General features: G+C 44.3%; 1 protein-coding gene across 1 annotated transcript in view; it reads right to left on the reverse strand.

Moving 5' to 3' along the window:
• Positions 1–7,525, reverse strand: part of LOC308570451 (uncharacterized protein) — a 32,281-nt gene extending 24,756 nt beyond the window's left edge. Inside the window, exon 1 of the mRNA XM_081165268.1 lies at positions 7,406–7,525. The gene's annotated coding sequence lies outside the window, so the exon portion shown is untranslated. The remainder of the gene's footprint in view (positions 1–7,405) is intronic.
• Between the last annotated feature and the right edge of the window lie 1,374 nt (positions 7,526–8,899).

Consider the following 8,899-nt stretch of genomic DNA (forward strand, 5'->3'; position numbering starts at 1 on the left):
TCTCTTTCTGCAAGCTTGTGCCCCCCCAACCCTTGACACAGATGGCCAAGTTGTCTTGGAAATATGACGAGTGTTGAACACGGTCTCTGCCTGCAAGATAGCAACATACACAGGAGGTGGGGTAATGCCAGGAAAATCTTAAGAGCTACAAAGTCCAATTCTCTCTCTCTTCTGTGTTCAGAGCTTGGGTGTTCTAGGGACTGATGAGAACGAGAAGAATAGTTCCCACAATCTCTGTGGACACCTGGAAGTTCCTTTGCCACTACTGTCAGAACCATAAAGCACACCATGGTGGCAGAGAGAGATACAGTTGTGCCTTGGTTCCCGAACGAAATCCATTCTGGAAGTCAGTTTGACTTCTGAAAATGTTTGAAAATCAAGGCACGGCTTCTGATTAGCTGCAGGAGCTTCCTGTACTCAATTGGAAGCCGCTTTGGACGTCTGGGTTCCAAAGAACGTTGGCAAACCAAAACACTCATATCCGAGTTTGCAGCATTTGGGAGCCAAAACATTCGAGTCGCAAGGCATTCGAGAACCAAGGTACGACTGTATATATATTGTGGTGTTTTGAAACCTTTCAAACATACCCATGGACTGCCTGATCTACAGGGGCTCTGGGTTTTCTGGTCTCCTTAGTAGAAGCTGCCAATGTGTCCCTTTCCTCTCTATTACCCTCAGGCCTCACTTGCTTCTTTATAAAGTTGGTCTTTGTTCCAGTTGCTGGTTGTCCGGACGTTGGTTGCTGTTTATGTGGCCTTTCCGCCGTGAGCCTTCGCTGTGTATTTGTCATTGGCCTTGTATGGTCAAGTCTCAGGATGTGTGCCTGTACCCTTATCCTTCGGCCAACCACTCAAGTATCAGTGTCCAGAAATAGCCACGGGAAATTTTGGGGTCGAAATAAAGAGAGCATGAAACATATAGGACTTGCTGAATCCTTGTTTCAGTTTAACCTGGTCAGGAAAGCATGGTGCTGGCATCCTGGGTAGGACAAGATCGACTAGCTGATGGCAGCTTTCTGTGGGATAAAAGAAACCCCCAAAAGTAACTACACACAATTTGCAAGTCCATCGCAATGAGGATCTGAAACATGGTCTCCCAAGTCCTAGCACTGTACCCTAACTCAGGGTTTGACAACCAATGGGGGCCAGTGGGCAAATTTGGAATTTTAAGGAACTTGTGGGAGCCAGTCGTAATATGGCTGCCACATTTGAAAGAGCAGTGATAGAGGAGTGTGCCAAATTGAATAAAATGGGGGGGGGAGTAAAAAACGCCCTGCGGGGGCTAGTCCCCTCAAATATTTTGGGGGGGGGGCGAAGGGACCTTCGCCTATGGGAGTTGGCGCCTAATCACAGTTCTTTCTGTGAGGAAAAAGGCACCTACATCAGCCACCACAACGCCCACTCACAGAAAGAACTTCTTTGCATTTCTCCTCTTTTCCGAACAGATGGCAAGGGTGTCCAGTTCTGGCATCCTATGAAATGTGGGCATGCTTAAGGAACGGGGGAGGGGGCTCTCCATTTACTTGGATGTCAATAAAGCTAAGAATATGAGGTGGAGCCAAGATTCATACATTGATTTGAAATGCAGTAAGCCCACAACTTACACGGGGGTTATGTTCCAGGGATCGTGCCAAAAGCCAAAATCACAGATAGTCAAAGCATACTGGGTTCACTGGGGCTGGGATTGCCAAAGTCCCCTCCCCCCCGACACCCACCCCCTATCTTATTTCTAAATTTTTGGCCAAGCACGTAAACCTGGATGTGCATGAGTTTAATGTGTGTACAGACGATGACGGTAGGTTTCTAGACTGTTGAGGCCTCTGTTGTCAGTCCTGGGCCATTATCACACTGCCCTAGCAATCCACATTACAGCTGTCTACAATTATCACCCTGGCCACTTGCTCTCAACCCAGCAGCTTTTTCTGCTGCCACCAAACATTCTTAGCACTTCTGTACACAGTGCTGCACATGCCATCATTTGTGGAGTGCCCGTTGCAGAGGGAGTTTTCTTCCAGGAGAAGCTAACCCCCAGTTCAAGACGTCAACTTTTTCTGGCCCCCAAGACTCAGTGCTGTGAGTTTGGGGGTGGCAGGTGGCTAAACCATAGAAATTAATAAACAGGATTTTTATTATTTGGAGTAATGAAGGGAAGATTGCAGGCTAGTGGAAAATTACAGGCAAAGCTTCATTTCCAAGCCAGGGCCTCACCTGGGATACAGGTGTTAACATAACAAAAGGTGTTGGTAGCCCACCTGAGAGGAATTGAGCCTGGGCAGGCATAAGGTTGCCATTCTGATGGAGTGTTTGAGGGGACAGGAAAATACAGTCTGGAAAGCAAAGTGTGCTGGGAAGAAGAAGGGATGGGGAGGACACACATATCCATCTTGGGCTGGCTGGCTGCAGGCTGGCTGAGAGAGATGCCTTTGACCAGGGTTGCCAACTTGCCCCCCACATTAAGAGGGCCCAGTGACACATTATGCATCCTGCCCCCACCCGGGATGGGGAACACAGAGGGTGATCACCCCCTATAGTTGGTGCCCCTGCCTTTGACTCCAGTTCTGCACTGCTGTGGGGAACTAGCCCCTCTTGAAGTGACCATGTTGTAAGATCTATACTCCTTCTACACAGATGGAAGGTGTAAATATGTGAATAAAACATATTTCTTAAAAGCTATGAAAGTCTCTGCCACATCTTCCATTCTCCCAAGGAGCACAGACCCTGGGTGAGTGCCTGGAACCCCCTGGAATCTTTCTACCATCCAACAGAGAGCGAGGGTGGCACCCAACTTTTGTAACCATACTTTAAAGTAGATACAGTGTTGGGGTGGGCCATGCAAATTGCTCCCTCCACAGTAATCGAGTCAATCATTTTAAAAGAGAGAGAGAGAGAGCACCATACAGAGGAAGGTACAAAAATCCAATTAAAATTATCTGTTCCATCTTCCTCATGAATTTCCAAAGGTGTAGCCATGTTAGCCTCTTGTAGTGAAAATGACTTGTGACACCTTAAAAACAAACAAATTTATGTCATGAGCTTTTGCTGGGGTGTGGAGAGGTGAGACTCAAGCATGCTAGACTGAAAATGTTCCCCACTCTTAGATTATTTTCTGTTCTGTGGGTGTGCAGGAAATCAACAATTCTACCAGTTGCTGTGGAACACAAGTGGGGGAAAGATATTGCAGTCAAATCCTGCTTACAGGCTTCTCATAGCCATTGTGGGAAGTGAATGTTGGACTGACCTTTGACATGAACCAGCAGGTCTCTTCTTATGTTAATATGTACAAAGGCTAGTTTGCGAAACTCAGAGGCCAAAGAGTAAACATCCAGCAATCGGATTTGATTTTGCATTTTGGTTTACTGACAAATCAAATGGTTTGTTTGCAATCCTCTAAGGCTTAGAAATCCTGACAAAATCCCATGACTTCAAGCGCATTTATGACTAAAAGAGACTGAGGGGCTTGATCATCCCAGCAGACTAGTAGTCTCGGTTAAGTGAAACAGGAGTTGTCAGCGGCCCCTGGAATCTGTTGCATTTATGGAAATAATGCTAACTATGTGCAATGAGAACATGCAAATAAACTCTGGCTCCCAGCGCATCTCCCGGCGAGTCCATCAATGCCAGAGAAGCAGTCTTTCCCCTGGGGTTGAGTTCTTTCTATACAGCAACATCCTTTTGGGCTGATTAAGAGTGCAAGGGACTCTGGGCACATTGGCAGTGCTTTGTTCTTAATCGGATGGGAGCCAGTGTGGTGTAGTGGTGAGCGTGTTGGACTAGGACCTGAGAGACTAAGGTACAAATCCCTGCTCATCCATGAAGCCCACAGGGTAATTATGCATCAGTCACTATTTCTTAGCCTAACAGGGTTGTCGAGAAGGCAAAATGGAGAAAGAGGTGTTTGCCACCTTTTGAACTCCTTGGGGGAAAGCCAAAGTATATAAGTAATCTTAAAATGATTAAATGAATCTGGGTGGAATCTTTGCTCTCTCAAGCAGAGAGGACCTGGTATAGAACTGGCAGTGTCGCCTAGGGGTGGGAAAACATCCCGACAGCCGACAATCCTTGGCATTAAAATATAAATTATTGGTTTGTTTTGCCTTTTGTGCTCTTCGTCTGATTGACGTATATGATGGTGGCCAGTATTAAATTCACTTGTTGTTCTGTTTGTTGATTTTAGTGTTACAATGTTATCTGCTTCATAGCATGCCATTTTTGTTTTAAATTGCTTAGTGTTCATTTCGTAGAGAACTTGGGTTATGAGACAATTAAAATATACAATAAATACTGAGTGTTCAATGCACTTCTCATTTATTATCTCAGTGATCCTTTCAGTTGCCTATAAGGTAGGCCAGTATCATTGTCCCCATACTGCACATTAGAAATGGAAATACATTAACTTGCCTGAGGCCTCTAGGACATTCACATGGTGGAGATAATATATGAACTGAGGAATTCCCAGCTCACTGAACAAAACTTATATTTACTTATTGCATTTATACCCCACCTTTTTCTAGGGTTGCCATACTTCCAGAATTTCCCTTACATACCCAGAATATTGCAGTCTAAAGCAGTGTAGCAACCAATGTTGGCAGTGTCATTTTTCCTCAAAAATAGCTCAACAACTTTGGGCAAAAAGAAAAGAAAGCTCAACAACTTCTTTTTTCACTTTTTGAAATATGGTAACCCTACTTTTTTCCTCTATAGCTCAAGGTGGTTTACATGTTCCCCCTCTCCTCATTTACTCCTCACAACAACCTTGTGAGGTAGGTTAGGCTGAGAGTGAGTGACAGGCCCACCATCACCCGGTGAGCTTTGTGGCCAAGTGAGGATCGAAACCTGGTCTCCCAGGTCCTAGTCTGATACTCTAAGCACCACACCTCACTGGCTCTCATGTCCCACACAGACACAATATAGTTCCCTCTTCTGTCAGTCTAGAGAGGGTAAAATAGCAGAGGTTTTTGAGGGCAGGGTGAAGGGATGGGACAAGGAACTAAGAGTTTCCCTAAACATCTGTAGGAGTTTTGTTTGTACATGGGCTGGATTAGGCTCAGTTACCAGAGCTCTTGCTCCTTTTGCTCTTTTTCACTTTCCTTTCCTCACAGCCCCCTTTTCAGTTAAATAGATGACACATAGTCTACACAGCTATGCAACAGTTCCCTAATACTAAAATAGTATAAACACAATGGCTCCTTTACATCCATGGGGAGAAGGGCCCACATTACAACATTAGGAATAGCCCCCATTGAAAATACTGGGACTCTCACCTCTGAGTAATTGTTCATAGGATTGGGCTATAAAGATTAACATCAGTAGCTTTCCCCAGGGAACTCCAGAATTGTAGTTCTGTAAAGGGCTCAGGTTTTACCACAGATGTTGCTGCTTCCTTTCAAAATGACGTTTCCCAGGATTACTTGGTGGAAGGGAACCAGGGTATAAATTATGTCTGGTTTACATATAAGCATAGGGATGCCCATAGCCTGTTCTGCCTTTCAGTTACACGCACTTTGAAAGGGAAGAAATAGGATCCATTACAAAGCAAAGACCACCTCTGAAGACACCAGCAGCATCAAAGGCAGCTCCGCCTAGAGTGCATTGCAGTAATCTTGTCTTATCTTGGTGTACTGTGACCAAGTAATGTCCATCCAAAAATGGCATAGTTGGCAAACCAACTCTAGCTGGAAATAGGCACCAAGGCCACCTGGGCCTCAAGCGACAATGTTGGCCCCAGGACTACTCCCAAACTATGAACCTGCTCCTTCCAGGAGTGCACAACCCCACTCAGAACAGGCTGTCTTCACACCTCCTGGTCTCATGAACCTGGAACATGTAACACTTCTGTCTTTCAGGATTTGATTTTCACTTCCACGTCCAGCCCATCCCTGACTCCAAAAGCCTGTTTAGCACCTCACCCATCTCTCCTGATTTGGCCTCACAGTTTTTACAAACTAGCCAACCTAAAAAGAGTGGTTTGAATTTTAAGGTAGTGACAGCTCCTTCACCTTGGTTAAGGAGATCTGGGCTCACATGTAACACTGAGGCTGTGTCACATTAAAGTTTACTCAGACTTCGCTGGTGTTTGAAGCTGCGTATGCATGATGTTAGCCACAATTCATGTGTATCCTGTAGTTTCTTGGGAAATGGTGCTGTTTGTTGTATTGTATTGTTTTCCCTCAAAGCAGCTTCTGCCCAATTTGAAAACGTAAGCTGTGGTGTTTACATTGGAGGTAACCATTGCACATGTGCAGATGACAACTTCATTGGAGTTCACAGGAGTTGTAAACACAGCAAAACCAAACAGTTAAAGCACTTTCAGTGAATACATCCCCACCCAATTTCTGGTGTGCTCAACAGTGTGCATATAATGAATCATAAGTGGCTTGAAACAGCAGACAACCTTGCATTTCAAGCCACTAATGAATACACAGCCTTAGCTACAACACTAGGTAAGGTTTATAAACCAACTAAAAAGCTTTGTTAATGAGCAACCTTTCAGAAACCTTTGTTAACCTGCTGAGATGGGTTCATACATGGCACTTATCCATGGTTTAATAAACACATGTTTTTATGTGTGAACCAGGCCAATGAAGAAAGCAGGCACCTCGTTTTGCATGCTCAAAGCAGGACCTGCCTTCAGATGGTATGTAGTATCACCCTTGATGCTACAACTACTAGTTACAAGATGTGGGGACTCTGGGATACCCACTTATTTGTCCTTTCAAAACCACTATGCATTGAAAAGACAGCATTAAAAAAGGCAGATGGGGGCTAGAATGAAATAGGGAACTAGGAAGTAAAAAAAGGAACTATGAAGAAACTTCACCCTCCCTTGGGTACTTGCTTCCTGTTTCTAACTTCTTCCCCTTAAAGGAATATGCTGAGATTGTGCAGTCAGAATCATTTGCTTCTTTTTTTTATGTCGGGGTGCACCGCTTTGAGAACGACAGAGCTGGAAAAATGGCATACAGATGGAAATAATAAATTAAAAAGAGAAAGCTCTTCTCACCCAGGCTTGAGTTCCCACCTGCTTTCTGCTTCGCCCTCCTTGTTATCTCTTTATTCTGTCCTCAAGAGGCACAGATTCCTGACCCTTCCCTCCCCCTTAACAGCCACTCGATGCCTCTTTCAGGACATAACTGAATCCGCCCCACTGCATTAGCCGAAGTGTTGCCCTTTCACGGATCCAGGCACAAGGCCAGTGGCCTCCCACCCTGCAGGCGGCAAGGCTGCGAACAGATCAGTATATTTACAAACACCTCTCTGCTCTGCTTTGCAGCCACAGCAGCTGCTACTATGACAGGCTGACAAGGGTGGAAAGATCCATTTCTAGACCCCTAACATTCACTGCCAAACCACCAACATTTTCCCCTCCCGCTCCCCTTCTTTGGTGAATGGATTTCAGCAGGCCTTACCGCGTTGGTTTCAGCAGTCCAATTGTCAGCGCTGAGCGGTCCCCAAGGAACACAGAGAAAAGGCAGAGCTGATGGATGTGTTACTGATCAGGGCAACACCTGTGCAGGAAGGCACGCACCTTAACCTCGACTTTCCCTTTAAGAAAGGAATAATTCTAAGCAAGGAGTTTCTACATGCTACTGAAGTTGAAGAGGAAGGAAATGAACGTGCTGGTTTCCCTAATTCAAATTTTCAATTGCAAAATTGTACATTTATAATCCAACATTGTTGGGTTTTTTAAGATTATTGTTTAAAAAGTATATTCTTACATTTTGGGATATTGATGAATTTAGTGTGTTTAGGTAGTGAGAGGGGAGAGTTATAAGTTGTCGAGTTTGCCATTATTACCTTAGAGTTTATCACCTTTTAATTCTGTTGTGTTTTTTAAGCATCCTCCCCCAAAATCATTTTCTAAACAAAATTTCAGTTCTGAACTCCCAAAACTTGTGAATATATGTATCATGTTGTTTCAGTTCATGAAGCCATCAATCATCCAGAGATTCCCAGAATGTTTTAACAAGCACTTCCTCTTCTGAGGGAACACTGGGGATTGTAGCTCTGGGAGTGGAACAGAGGTCTCCTAACAACTCTCAGTACCCTTAACAAACTACACTTCCCAGGATTCTTCGGAGGAAGCCATGGTTGTTTAAAGTGGTGCCATAGTGCTTTAAATGTATGGTGTGAATTTGACCTTTGGCTAATAATGCCCAGGAATGACCTGCCCCCCTTCAAATAGGCTGGCCCTATTTGGAATTGGATGAGGGCCAAACTTGCTATTGCCCTAAACTCATTAATTTCAAACCTTGTCAATGTTGTTTTTAATAGAAGCAGGAGGTTACTTTGGTCACATGGGGAAGGGAGGCTTTTTTTAAAAAAAAAAAAAGCTAATGTGGCTTAAATTTTGCTTTTGGATTGATGCTGTTTTGAGGGAAAGTACATCAAAGAAACTACAGCATATACGTGGATTGTGGCTAACGGCTTCAAACACCAGCAGTGGGAGTGCACTACAACCAGGGTAAATGATAATGTGTACACAACCTATGCCTGAATTCTGCCTTTGAGTCCTCAAGTCAAGTACCTGATAAACCTTGATGGGGTTTTCAAGCTTTCAGTTTGCTCAAACAGTCCAATTGAATACTCAGTATCCATCATCTTCCCCAAAGGGAAATAGAAGTCTTCTTTTGAATTTCCACAGACCCTCCAAGTGCCCCTATTTTCCAGGGACAGTCCTGGATTTACAGAAGCAGCCCCGGTTTCTGGTTTGATGCCAAAATGTCCCACTTTTCTTTAGGACATTCCTATTTTCACTGGAGAGATGTTGAAGGTTACAAAGTTATGTGAACCACACACGCCTCAAGCCAAAGAGATAAGTAACTATACAACTTTTAAAAGGCATCTGAAGGCAGACCTGTATGGGGAAGTTTCTAATGTTTGATGTTTTATTATGTTCGTAT

This window comes from Podarcis bocagei, assembly GCF_964188305.1.
Source record: "Podarcis bocagei genome assembly, chromosome: 13".
Classification (NCBI taxonomy): Eukaryota; Metazoa; Chordata; class Lepidosauria; order Squamata; family Lacertidae; genus Podarcis; species Podarcis bocagei.